At 44.7% G+C, this 12,543-nt stretch overlaps 1 protein-coding gene across 5 annotated transcripts in view; it reads right to left on the reverse strand.

The window, feature by feature from the left end:
• Positions 1-12,543, reverse strand: part of PSD4 (pleckstrin and Sec7 domain containing 4) — a 60,227-nt gene extending 47,684 nt beyond the window's left edge. For 3 of the 5 annotated variants that reach the window (XM_069087521.1, XM_069087519.1, XM_069087522.1), the window contains exon 1: positions 11,612-12,542. The gene's annotated coding sequence lies outside the window, so the exon portion shown is untranslated. Of the gene's footprint in view, positions 1-11,611 lie in introns of all 5 variants that reach the window. The other 2 variants (XM_069087520.1, XM_069087523.1) reach the window with 1 other exon arrangement.

The following is a 12,543-nucleotide window of genomic DNA, read 5'->3' on the forward strand; positions in this document are numbered from 1 at the left end:
GGAATTGGGGAGGGAGAGAGGGAAAGAGTGACAGAGACAGAGAGGCAGGGGGAGGGAGGGAAGGAAGGAAGAAGAGGCTGAGAAAGAGGGAGAGGAGGAGTGTGTGTGTGTGTGCGTGAAGAAATACCTTTCCTTCCCAAGGGCACTTGCCTCCTCCCTCTTTGGTTTCAGGTCCTCAATGCTAAATGTGTGGCCCCCCCCAAGCCCCAGCCATCCTTTCACTTTGGGGCCTCGAAATGTCCCAGCTGAAGGGCCTCTCTGGCTTGCACTTCCCTTTTTGGAGGGATGTCTTCTTTCTGGGGTTTATACTGGGCTCTGTTCCTCAGGCCACCATGGGGCCTGTAGAGACATCTAGTCCCCAGAGAAGACTGACCTTCTCTGCTTATCTCTCAAAGGCAAAGCTGTCACTTCACATTCACAACAAAAAGCATCTTTCTCCTGTTCTAGAACAGTGCCTCAACTCATTGTCTGGCTGGCTTCAGACTCAGATATCCCATTTGGTAAGGCATAACTTTCCACAAATAGCCCTGAGAATGACTTGGCATTTTGATCTCACAGACCCGCCCCCCAGCCTTGGGAACCACTGGGCTAGAGCAATGGGCCAAATCTGAGAATATTAAATTTAACATGGATAAATATAGAATAATACACATAGGTTAAAAAAATCAACTTAGCTATATAAGTACAGGATGAAAGAGGCATAGCTTGGCCATTAGTTCCTACGCAAAAGTCAGAGAACTTTAAACTAAATAAAAATCCACAGTATGAGATAGCCGTCAACAGCCCTGATGCTCCCTGGGCTACATTGTGGAAGGTACAGGGTCCCCACTGAGGTTCTGTTGCACTGTGCCACGGTCAGGTCACCTCTCTGCTAACTTCAGTGAAGACCCAGATAAACACAGAAACATGTCTGGGAGAGGCTCAGAGACTGGTGGAAGGAAGAGAGGAGGGTGAGCCTGGAGAAGAGAAACCTTGGGGGTGACCATGCCAGCCACTCTCAAGGCCATACAGGTGGGAGGGAAGCAACAGTTAAAGGACTGTCATGTGGAAGTGCAAACATATTTGTTTGGTTTGGCCACAGAGGCCAGAGTCAGGAGCATTGGGAGTCACAGAGAGGCAGAGTGAGTCAAAGGAAACCCTTCCAATGATTGCCACTACCCAAAATTGGAACGGGCTGCTTTCAGAAGTAGGGAGGGAGACAGGTTCTCTCACAGTAGCAGTCATGGAGCAGAAGCAAGATGAACGTTTGTTGGGCAAGTGGAAAGCCAATGCTTGTTCCCATATGGGAGAACAGTAGATAGATCACAGCACCTGGGGTCAGGAAGACCTAAGTTCAAATCCTGCCTAAAACACTCACTAGTTATGTGAACACAGCTGGGCAAAGTCACTTAACATCTGCTGGCCTCAGTTTCCTCATCTGTAAAATGGAAGTAATAATAGTAGTTGCCTCCCAGGTTGTTTTGAGGATCAAAAGAAGTAATATTTGCAAAGCACTTTATAAACTTTCAAGCGCTGGCTATTATTATTATTTTGTGAGTCAGGCTATCTAGCTTCTGAAGTTCCTTCCAGCTCTAAGACCCTGTATTTTGATCCTTTTTAATCTAGTTTCCACCCCTATCATGCTACTAAAATTGTTTTCCCTCCCCAGGTTTTCTAGTGACCCTCTCTAGTGGAGAAATCTAATCCCGTTTGATCCATCCTCCTCCATCTTGTATAGTGGCAAGACCACTTGGTGTCAGAATACGTGGGTTCAAATGTTACTTGTACTGTTTCCGTAGATTCATGACCTCAGCAACCTCCTTAACCCACAGACAGCTCTCTCTGATTCTCAGGAATAGGCTGACTGTAATCTGTGTGGGAGGAGAGAACTCTGAGACACCAAATGAAATCATAGGTCCTCGATGCATTGATCCCGCAGTTGTGTACTCCAGAGGTGGGGAGACCAAGTAGGAAGCTGGTCATTTATTCAACGCTTGTTGGCTGTATTCTACTCTGGCAGATTTACACTGTGGGAGATGTAACATGAGAAAGGCCTAGTCCTGGTGTTGAGAGACCCTCTATGGTTTGGTAAGAGAGATGATATTTACATAAACAATGACAATAAAGGGCAGGATCCATCCTATGAAGTGACACCAGACAGCTTCTTAGCACAGCTCATGGGCTCATAGAGTTAGGACTGGGAGGAACCTTACAGGACATCTAGTCTTCCCTAGCCTCCCTCTTATGCCTTGCCTAGCCTTCACAGAACTTTAAGCAGAGGCTGGACCACTATTTTCTGGGGATAGACAGACAGACAGATAGAGGACTTCCTCTCAGACATGCACTGGATTTGGTGACTGCCGAGGTCCTTTTATCTCCCAAATTCTATGATTCTCTAATTTGGCTACACCCATAGTCCTCCACATCTGCAACTTTGCAGGAACTTTGTCTCATTTTCAAGGGCCTTCTTAATCTGATTCCCATGGAGTTTATAGTCTGGCAGGATAGGGCAGAAGAAACCAATTGATCCACCCAGGGACTTTGGTCTTACTAATCTGGTGCTTTAACCAATAAAGCCAGCTAGCTCCACACTTGATTGAATTGAGTTCAATGTGCAATGAACTAAATATCTTTGACACTTTATGCCATGGTTACTACAAAAATATGCTTAGAATATGACCTCAGTGCTCACCCTGAGGTTCCAAAGAAAAGGTATAAACCAGCAAGATGAATTAATTCCACAAATACTGTATTTACTGGGTTGCTAGTATATTTGTTGTTGCTGTAATTTAGTCATTTTTCAGTTGTGTCTGACTTTTTGTGACCCTGTTTAGGGTTTTCTTCTCCAGCATATTTTACAGATGAGGAAACCGAGGCAAACAGTTAAGTGACTTGTCCAGGGTCACACAGCTAGTAAGTGTCGAAGGCCAGATTTGAACTCAAATCTTCCTGACTCTAGACCCAGTGCTGTACCACCTCACTGCCTTCTATATGCAAGGTGCAAAAATGAATAATTTTTTAAAAAGACATGGTCTTGCCCTCATGGAGTTTATAATCCATGTCACATACGTAGAAAACTAGAAACATGGACTTGAAGAAATTAGACCTGGCAAGGAAGCTAGAGATCATTTAACCAATATCTCATGAAAGGACAGCAAGAAGAAGGTTTAGGGACCTTATCATAGATCATCGCTGGAGGGACCTTAGAATTTATTTAGTTTAACCTCCTTATTTTATAGATGAAGAAATCATAACCCAGAACACTGCAGTGTCTCACACCAAGAATGCAGGGTCAGCCTCCTGCCCTGATGTCACAGGAGGAGCATCCTAAAATTTAAAATGCTCAAGTATAGATGCCAATTAAGTCTGAATTATCCTGCCAATAATAAGGAAACCATGAGTGCTGAGGCAAGTCACCCTTCTCTACTTGGCAGATGGCAAAGGATTCATGGGGTCCTTTCTCCTTTCCCACCACCCCTGACAAAGCCTCCCTACTCTTTCCTGCCTAGCCAAATCTCAACCTCTCTTTGACCACTCCAGAGACCACTAATCCCTTCTTTCTTTGAACTACTCTTACACTTAGAGGCAATTTGCTATTCAATTAATCTCTAGTTGTTTTCTAAATCTTTATCACCCAGAGTAGGCACTATCATTCTTGAGGGCAGGGGCTATAGTGTACATTTGATTCAAGTCAACTGACATTTAGTGAGTTCCTGCTATGTGCAAGGCCCTGGCTTGGCTTGCATGAAAAAAAGGGAGAGTCAGAAATATAACAAGGGTGGGGCAAATGGGGCTTTGTTCTAGGGTATGGAATTTAGAGGGTGCTAAATTTAGAGAATGTCAGCATCACTTGACACCCTCCAGCGTAGCGAAAATAAAGCTTGGTCCCTATTTCACAAGACTCATCAGTTAGAATAGGAAGTTACTGGATGCTGGACTGGTGTGATCTCCTTTTCTGCCCTGTCCTTCTAGACCATGGGTTTTAATATGGGACCCATGAACTTGTTTTTAAATGATTTTGATAACTATATTTGAGAATAATTGACTTCCTTCGTAATCCTAGGCATTTTATTTTTTGCATTTAAAAAGATTCTTCTGAGAAGAATAATTATCATCCTTATAATAACTATAATAGCACCTATATAGTCCTTTAAAAAGCATTTCAAAGTGCCTTGTATATATTATTTCATTGGATCCTTAAAACAACCCTGTGAGGTAGGTACTATCTATTATCCTCATTTTACAGATGAGGAAATTGGGACTTGCTAAAGGTCACCCAGCTAGTGAGAGTCTGAAGCAAAATTTGAGCTCTGGTCTTCCTGATTCCAAGTCCCACACTCTCTACTATATCAATCAGGTGCCTGGAGGGTTCCATAATCTTTGCCCAACTGCCATAGAGGTCCATGACACAGAAAAGGTTAGGGATTCCTGTGTTTGAGCCATGCAGTCCCAACTGAGGGTGCATGAAGTGCTGTTTGACCTGGCATGACTTTTAGTACTTCCCCTGGGACAAAAATTCCTAGTTCTAGCTCTGGGTCCAGAGTAAAGCATTTGATGGTTCCCCTGCACTCTGCCTTGGTCAGGTTCCTTAAACAGCACTATGTTCCATGCTAGACACCATATTCTAGCTGGGTTATGAATACACCAGAGGGCATCTCTCTAGAGGATGGCAGCCAGGATGGTGAGAGGCCATCAATCATGCCACATGAAGACTTCTTAAAGGTGGTGGCATGTTTAACCTGGAGAAGAGAAGATTTTGGAGTGACATGGTCACTGCCTCTGTAGGGCCATCATATAAGAGAGGCTTAGTTTTGTTACTGCTTGCCCCAGAAGGCAGAACCAAGAGCCACGGAGGGAGGTTGTAAAGTAGGTCATTTAGGCTGAACACCCTGAGTAAGGTGAGGAAGGGCCACCATATGTGTTGGCAGAGTGAAAAACCTACATTGAGAAAACCACGGACCCCTTGAAGTTGAAGAGAAGTGCACAAATACTGTGTGTTTAATTTGAAGCCTTTGGAAACACTGGGACTGATTTATTCCTTTCATCAAAAGCAGCATGTTTCCTTCTTTTCTCAGCAGAGAGGGGGGTGACTATGGAAATAGAATGTTTCACACATCATCAGATGCAGTCATCCTACTGACTGTTTTTGTTTAATTTCGTTGTTTTTGTTACAAAGGAGAGTTCAAGACTGAGGAATAGGCTGGGGAACGTTTCTGGAATTTACTATGATATAAAAACCAGATGCATTAACAAAACTTTTTTAATCTTGTTTCCAGCTCAGTGGAAAGATCTCTTTACTCTGGAGTCAGAGGATCTAGGTTTAAATTCTGCCTTTGGTGGTTTCTAGCTGTGTACCCTTTGAGTAATTCACTTAACCTCCCTGAACCTCAGTGTCCTCATCTGTAAAAATGAAGGGGTTGGATTGGATGACCTCCCAGCTCAAGAGTAATGATGGTAAGGTCTTCCACACACAGAACACATATCCAATAATGCATTATATAATAAAATGGGACTGATAATGGCATATAACTCACCGGGGTGTTTTGATTGAAAGAGCTAATATATGTAAAATACTTTGGAAAGCTCAAAGTACTACATAAATGCCAACTATTGTTATTACTGTTTTCATTGTTTAAAAATATTACAGCACAGTGGGAAAGTCATTGTTCTGGAGACCAGGAGACTTGGCTGTAGTCTTGGACCTTCCAATCAAATTATTATGTGACCTCGAGCAACTAAGGACACTTCTCTGGGCCTCAGTTTTCTCATCTGCAAAATGAAAGACTTCATTTAGATGAACTCAAAGACCTCTTCCTGCTCTAAACCCTTTCTATGATCATTATCTTAATAGCTGAAGACAGAGTCTGAGAATGGAATTTGGATTTCTGAATCACGTTTTAGGACAGAGGATGACAATCTCCTGAACAGGGTTGGAATGGACCTAACTGAAACTGGAAAGAATGGACTAGCTTGGTGTTTTGCAAATATAGCCCAAAGGGCTTTTTCCTGAAAAGGAAGAGAGAGGGAGAAAGCTGTCTACACCCAGCTAGCTAGACACCATAGAGAGCAGCTAACATATAGAGAGAAGAATCACGACTGAGACCTCTAGGAGCTTACAAGACACAAAATCCAAGCTTCAAGTGTCTCTACAAAAAACAAAGTCTATACAAAAATGCACAATACACAAAATGAACTAGTTATCTTAATGGGAAGAAGCATGTTTGACCTCAGTTGGCTTCTGTGTTTCCTGCCAGGGAGGATGACCCTTTCACAGGGAAGGACAAACCAAAAACAGCTAATAGGTAACTGGTTTCCAATATAAATACAGAAAAAGAAAGCACCTGGCTAGCTGCCCTTGATGAATCCAAGTCACATGGTCCAAATGACCTATATCTTCAGGTACTAAAAAAACTGATGGATTTAATTGTTGAGTGACTTCAATGACATTTAAAGCATCTTGAAGGGAAAAGGCGGGGGTGCCAGAAGGATGGAAAAATGGCTAAATGTTGTCCCAGTTTTCAAAGAAAGGCATGAGAATGTAGTCTGCTGACCCTATAGGCCAGTGATTTTTAACTCTGATTCCTGGCAAAATCCCACAGCATGATATTAAAGTAATACTTAGCGACCTTCCAGAAAAGGAAGCCATAATCACAGAGAGATGGTGTGGCTTCAGCAAAAGCGAGTCAGACGAGATTGATCGTATTTCTTTTTTTAGAGAGTGTATAAGTAAATCAGGTGTAAGTGGTAGATATCGCTTACTCAGATGTCAGCAAAGCTTGGGGTAAAATATATCATACCATTCTTGTCGAAAAGATGGTGAGACATGATGAGACCAAAGAACCATGGAAGAGATTCAGAACAGGCTCAATGATTAGACTTACTGAGAAGGCGTTAAGAACTCAGTGTCAGCTTATAAAGTCTCCAATGGAAGACCCCAATGGATACTTAAAATTTTTATAAGTGATACAAACAGATGGCACGCTTTTCAAAACTGCACATAATGTTGGGAAAAGGAGGGGGCTGTACTTTCAAGGATATGGATCCACAGAGTTCCTTGCACTGTGTGATAGTTGCCACTCTGGAGACCCAACCTGTGAGCAACTGTTGTGTGAAGTAACCAAGAGGGAATGCTACATGCTGTTTTAAAGTCATTTCTCAGTTGTGTCTGACTTTTCCTGACCCCATTTGGGGTTTTCTTGGCAAAGACACTGGAGTGGTTTGCTATTTCTTTCTCCAGCTCATTTTACAGATGAGAAACTCAAGCAAACAGGTTGAAGTGACTTGCCCAGGGTAACACAGCTAGTAAGTGTCTGAGGCTAGATTTGAACTCAGGAAGATGATGCTTCTTTATTTCAAGTTTTGTGCTCTGTGCATTATGGCATCACCTAGATGCCCAGAGTGACATGAGAATGACATAAAACTGGAAAGATAGCTAATCCTGGATGACAAAGTCAGGATCTAGAAAAGACCTCAACAGGTTAGAAAACTGGGCAGACTCTAGTAAGATGAAATTCAATAGGGATGAATTAAAGTCTTCCTTTTGGTTTTCAAAAATATGACTTTACAAGTACAAGATGGAGTAGGTATAGTTAGATAGAAGCTTATCTGAAAAAGATTTGGGGGTCTTAGTGGACAGCAAGTGAAATGAGTTGGCAGAGTGATGTGGCAACCACAAAAACTATTTTGATATCGGACAACACACGGAGGAATATGGGGGTGAGAGTCCCCCCCCTTTTTTTTTGCTTTTTGGAGGGGAGAAGGTAGGGCAATTGGAGTTAAGTGACTTGCCAAGGTTTGTGTGTGTGTGTGTGTGTATTAAGTGTTTGAGGTTAGATTTGAACTCAGGATCTTCTGATTGCAGAGCCAGTGCTCTATTCACTGCGCCACCTTGTGGCCCCAAGAGAGCCCTTCTTTACCATTTTGGATGGGCCATGTTTGGAATATTGTGTTCTGTTGTGGGCTTTACATTGTAGGAAGAATGCTGATATGCTAGAGAAGGTGGGGAGGAAGGGATTCAGGATGGTGAAGCGCCTCAAGCTTATGCCAGGTAGGGTGAGTTGAACTGGAGATGTTTACCCTGGAGAAGAGAACTCAGGGAAGCATGATCCAGCATTTGAAAAGATGTTTAATAGAGAGAAAAGACTTTCCCATAGGGTAGTATAAGAAGAAGTGTGTAAATGTGGCAAAAGACAAAGCTTTGCTTGAGATCAGGAAACACTTTGCAATAATTAACGATGCCCCAAAGTTGGATGGGCCATTAGGGAAGTTGTGGATTCTTCTTGTTAGAGTTCTTCCAGCAGAGACTCAAATGACCATTTGCTCAGTGAGTTATAGTGGGAATTCCTTTTTGGGTCTGGCTTAGAATAAACACGGCTTCTGTGGTTCCTTCCAAATCTGAAATTCTTCAACTCTCTAATCACTAAGACAGTGATTCTCAAAGGGTGTTCTGGGGAAGAGACCTTTTCAGGGTTCACTGTCAAAAAAATAATACTAAGATGTTTTAATTTCTCAGTGTTGGTAGATAAAAACCACATAAAATAGCAGCTAGGAGGCACCATAGAGCACTGGACTTGGAATCAGGAAGACTCATCTCTCTGAGTTCAAATCCAGCCTCTGACACTTACTAGCTGTGTGGCCCTGGGAAAATCACGTCACCTTGTTTGCCTCAGTTTCCCCATCTGTAAAATGAGCTGGAGAAGGAAATGATGAACCACTCTAGTATCCTTGTCAAGAACTCCCCCTTCTAAATGGGGACACAAAGAATCAAACGTGACTGAAAGGATTGAACGACAACAAAATCCCACATAAACATAAGCTCTTTGGGGAATCCTCAATAATTTTTAAGAGAGTAAAGGGGTCCTAAGGTGCTCTGAGACCACCTTCTAGCTCTAGAGTCCCAGAAGCTTATGAGAAAGTTTTTTTAAATAAATGGTTCATGTATCCCACTGGACCATCAGCTCCACAAATGGAAGGGCCATGCCTTTTCCTCATCCCCACCTCAGCACCTTGCACAAAATGAATTCTCTCTCTGTTGAACAAATGAATGAACCTGGCCAGCCTGCCCCTGCCCTCATACATTAGGACAGGGGCTGAGGCCATATCCTCAAAATGTTCTTAACTATGTCCACGGCATCATGGGGGCTCAAAGACATTCAATTAATTGTTCATTACATTCAATCAGTTCTGGGGCTAGTTTGCTTTGCTGATTAAAGCATGGGGCTAATGAGGCCAAGGCCACAGGCCTGATCCCTGGGTGGGCCACTTGGCTGCCCTCCATCTCACCACTGCTTTTTTCCTCACCTTAGCCAGCTGTCATGACCATACATGCCTTTGGTCACAGAATACAGTATAATTCCATTCCCCAAACTGGAAAAACCACTCAAAGCCTAGGTACCCTACCATGTGCACCAAGAATCACAGGATCCCAAAGGTTTGGGAGCTGGGGACTGGAAAGGTTACAGACTCTGCATTCAGGTCCTGCTTCTGACATTCCTAGCCATTGGAACTTGGGCAAATCCCTTGACTTCTTGGATATCATTTACTTATCTGTGAAAAGGGCAGCTAGGTGGTACAGTGAATAGAATGCTAGGCCTGGAGTCAGGAAGACTCATCTCCCCAAGTTCAAATCCGGCCTTAGATACTTCCTAGCTGTGTGACCTTTTGCAAGTCATGTAACTGCTTGCCTCAGTTTCCTCTTCTGTCAAATAAACTGGAGAAGGAAATGGCAAACCACTCCAGTATCTCTGCCAAGAAAACCCCAAATGGGGTCACGATGGAAATTGACTGAACAAGTAAAAAGAGGGATTTGGATGAGATGACCTCTGATGTCTCTGTGAGCTCCAAATTTATGATCCTAATTCTCCAGCCTCACCTACAAAGATCAGGAACCTTAAGAATCATCACCATCATTATAATAAATAGCACTTAGCTAGAGCTTTCAGGTTTGCAAAGAGCTTTAACAATAGGATTTTATTTTATCCTCACGACAATCACTGCTATTATTATCATTTCCATTTAACAGACTAGGTAGCTGAGACTGCTTAAGGTTAAGTAAGTGACTTGCCTAGGGTCACACAGCTGGTAAATTTCTGATTCGAACCTCACTTCTTGACTACATATTCTGTTTCCTATCCACAGTGTTACCTAGTTAGAATTTTAGAGCTGGGAGCATGCTTCAAAATGATTCTGATTTCTTAATCAAGAGAATGTGCTTGTCTTCCTAGAAATGTCAACTCTGACCACTAGGACAAGATTAAAAAAAAAATTAGAAAGTGGGAATTCAGGTGGGGGAGATGCCATGGACGTGAGCATCTCTCCTTCCAGAGATTACTTCCCAATTCCCTGACTTATCCTTTTTTTTTTCTTTGTCTCTGGAATTCAAGTGCTACCCCAGCAGAGAGGAGAGCGTTAGTTCATGCTTGATATTGTCTGTGCTGTTAGTGATCATTGTATGTATACAGTGTTGTAAGGCCATGACAGGTAAGGAAGAACGAGAACCTAAGTTCTTGCCTTGCCTAAAGCCATACAGCTGCCAACTGGAAGATTTGGGACTTATCACTGGTTTCCTGGTTCCAAGACCAATTTTCCACCATGTGATGCTCTTTCTAGAAGTTTGTATTGTAGGTATTGAGAGGGGAAGATGGCCCAATCCACAGAGTGTTGGAGCTGGAGTTAGGAAGACCTGAGTTCAAATCTGGATTCAGACACTTGAAGCTGTGTGACCCTAGGTGAGTCGTTTAACCTTGCCTGCCTCAGTTTCCTCAACTATAAAATAAAGATAATAACAGCACCTATCTCCCAGGATTGTTGTGAGAATCAAATGAGAAAATATTTGGAAAACACTTGGCACTGTGCCCGCACACAGTAGGTGCTACTTAAATGCTTATTCCCTTTGCCCTAAACAGAATCACATGACATTCAGAAGTTTTAAGATACCTGCATGTGTTCCTTTCTTTTGGTATTCAGTAACTTCAGCTAAATTCCTCCTTGCTCTTTCCTACTTTCTTCCCCCTCCTTTCTGAGCTCAATTTTAATCCTCCACAAAATGCAGAGGGAAAGCACACGGGCTTCCTAAGAGTGTCACCTTGGACAAGTCACTTAAACCTATACGCAGGTGCGGGAGACATGAGGCTGTCTATTCAGCACGAACAAGGTGACATTGAGAAGTTACTCGATCCCCTATTAATCCTCGTTGCGTCGGACCTGGATCTCCCAAATCAGGAAGAGCCAGAAGCCCCTGCTCGGTGTGACAGCCCATTGCTGCTGCCCATTTGGCCCCAGAGCGTCTGTGCGCGTGCTGGAGAGCTCCCGCTCTTGCCCACCAGCCCTCCTCTCTTCCGGCCCTCCCCCAGCGTCCTTGCCCCTTGCCAGCCTCACTCCAGTCCTATGTAGTCCCTGAAGCTGACCTCGTTCCAGGGTGTCTCCCCCACCCCGCCCCCATCTCCCCGCAAACAGCCGGGCCAACTTTTTCCATTCATTTCCTGAACGTGGCACGAGGTTGGGCGGAGACGGGGCGCAGAGGGAGCCCTTTTCTCCGCTCAGCCCTCCCCTGTCTCCCTCCAAGGGCCCCGTCCTCTCCTCACCTGCCCTGCCCTCCCAGGGACCTCAGTGGGGCAGGTTACAGTCCCCTTACCCATTTCCTCCTGGGCTCTGCTGGAGGCTCCTCCTCTCACCAGGTACCAGCCCAGCTGCTCCCTCATGGCTCCCCGCCCAGCCCTGGGCCAGGGAGGGGGGCAGAGCTTCAGGCGCAGGGAGGGGGCTCAGCCAGGCCTCTGCCCACAGAACTCTCCAGGGCTCCCTGGAGACTGCTTTCCAGCATACCGAATGCAAGACCCAACCGGCAGGAGCTGCAAAGAGAAGGGAGAACAGCTGAAGCTTGTCCGACCGGTTAGACCGCTGCCGTCATCCACTGGGGAGCATGGGGATGGGACTGGGGCTGGGGCGTGCCCTCCCTCAGACACTGCCGTGCCAAGCCGCTCCTCTGGAGAGAGGGCTGCCCAGGTCACCTCTAGCCCAGGGAAGCGCCGGCAGCCCCGGGCACGCCTTGGGGAGGGCGAGCTTCGGCTTGGGGCTGTGGACCCTTTCAGCTTCCTCACCTCCCCTCAGTTCTGCTTAGTACCTAACCAAAAGGGACCTGAAACCCTGGCCTAGACTACATTTATTCTGCTGAAACAGTAGTCGACAGAGCCCTGGACCTGCAGTCGGAAGACCTGAGTCTGGCCTCAGACACTTGCTACCTGTGTGACCTTGGGCAAGTCACTTCGTGGATACTTGCCTCAGTTTCCTCTTCTGTAAAATGAGGGGATTGGACTACACTGTCTCTAAAATCCCTTCTGGCTCTGTGATGTTGTGATTCCGAGAAGGTTCTGGGCTTCCAATTTCCTTATCTATAAAATGAGGGGAATGGACTGGATGACCTCTAAGGTCATTTTCAGCTCCAAATCTATGAAATTCAACTCTGACCTCGCTGCTGCTTAGCATGGAAGGCAGTCTGGCCCAGTGGAGAGATCACTCTCCAGTCAAAGGACCCGAGTTCAAAGCCTCCTTCCTAGACAGCCTTGTGCA

The sequence above is a fragment of the Petaurus breviceps genome, unplaced genomic scaffold, assembly GCF_028583685.1.
Source record: "Petaurus breviceps papuanus isolate PSGF00001 unplaced genomic scaffold, PetGlider_PUasm1.0 182, whole genome shotgun sequence".
NCBI classification, from domain to species: domain Eukaryota; kingdom Metazoa; phylum Chordata; class Mammalia; order Diprotodontia; family Petauridae; genus Petaurus; species Petaurus breviceps.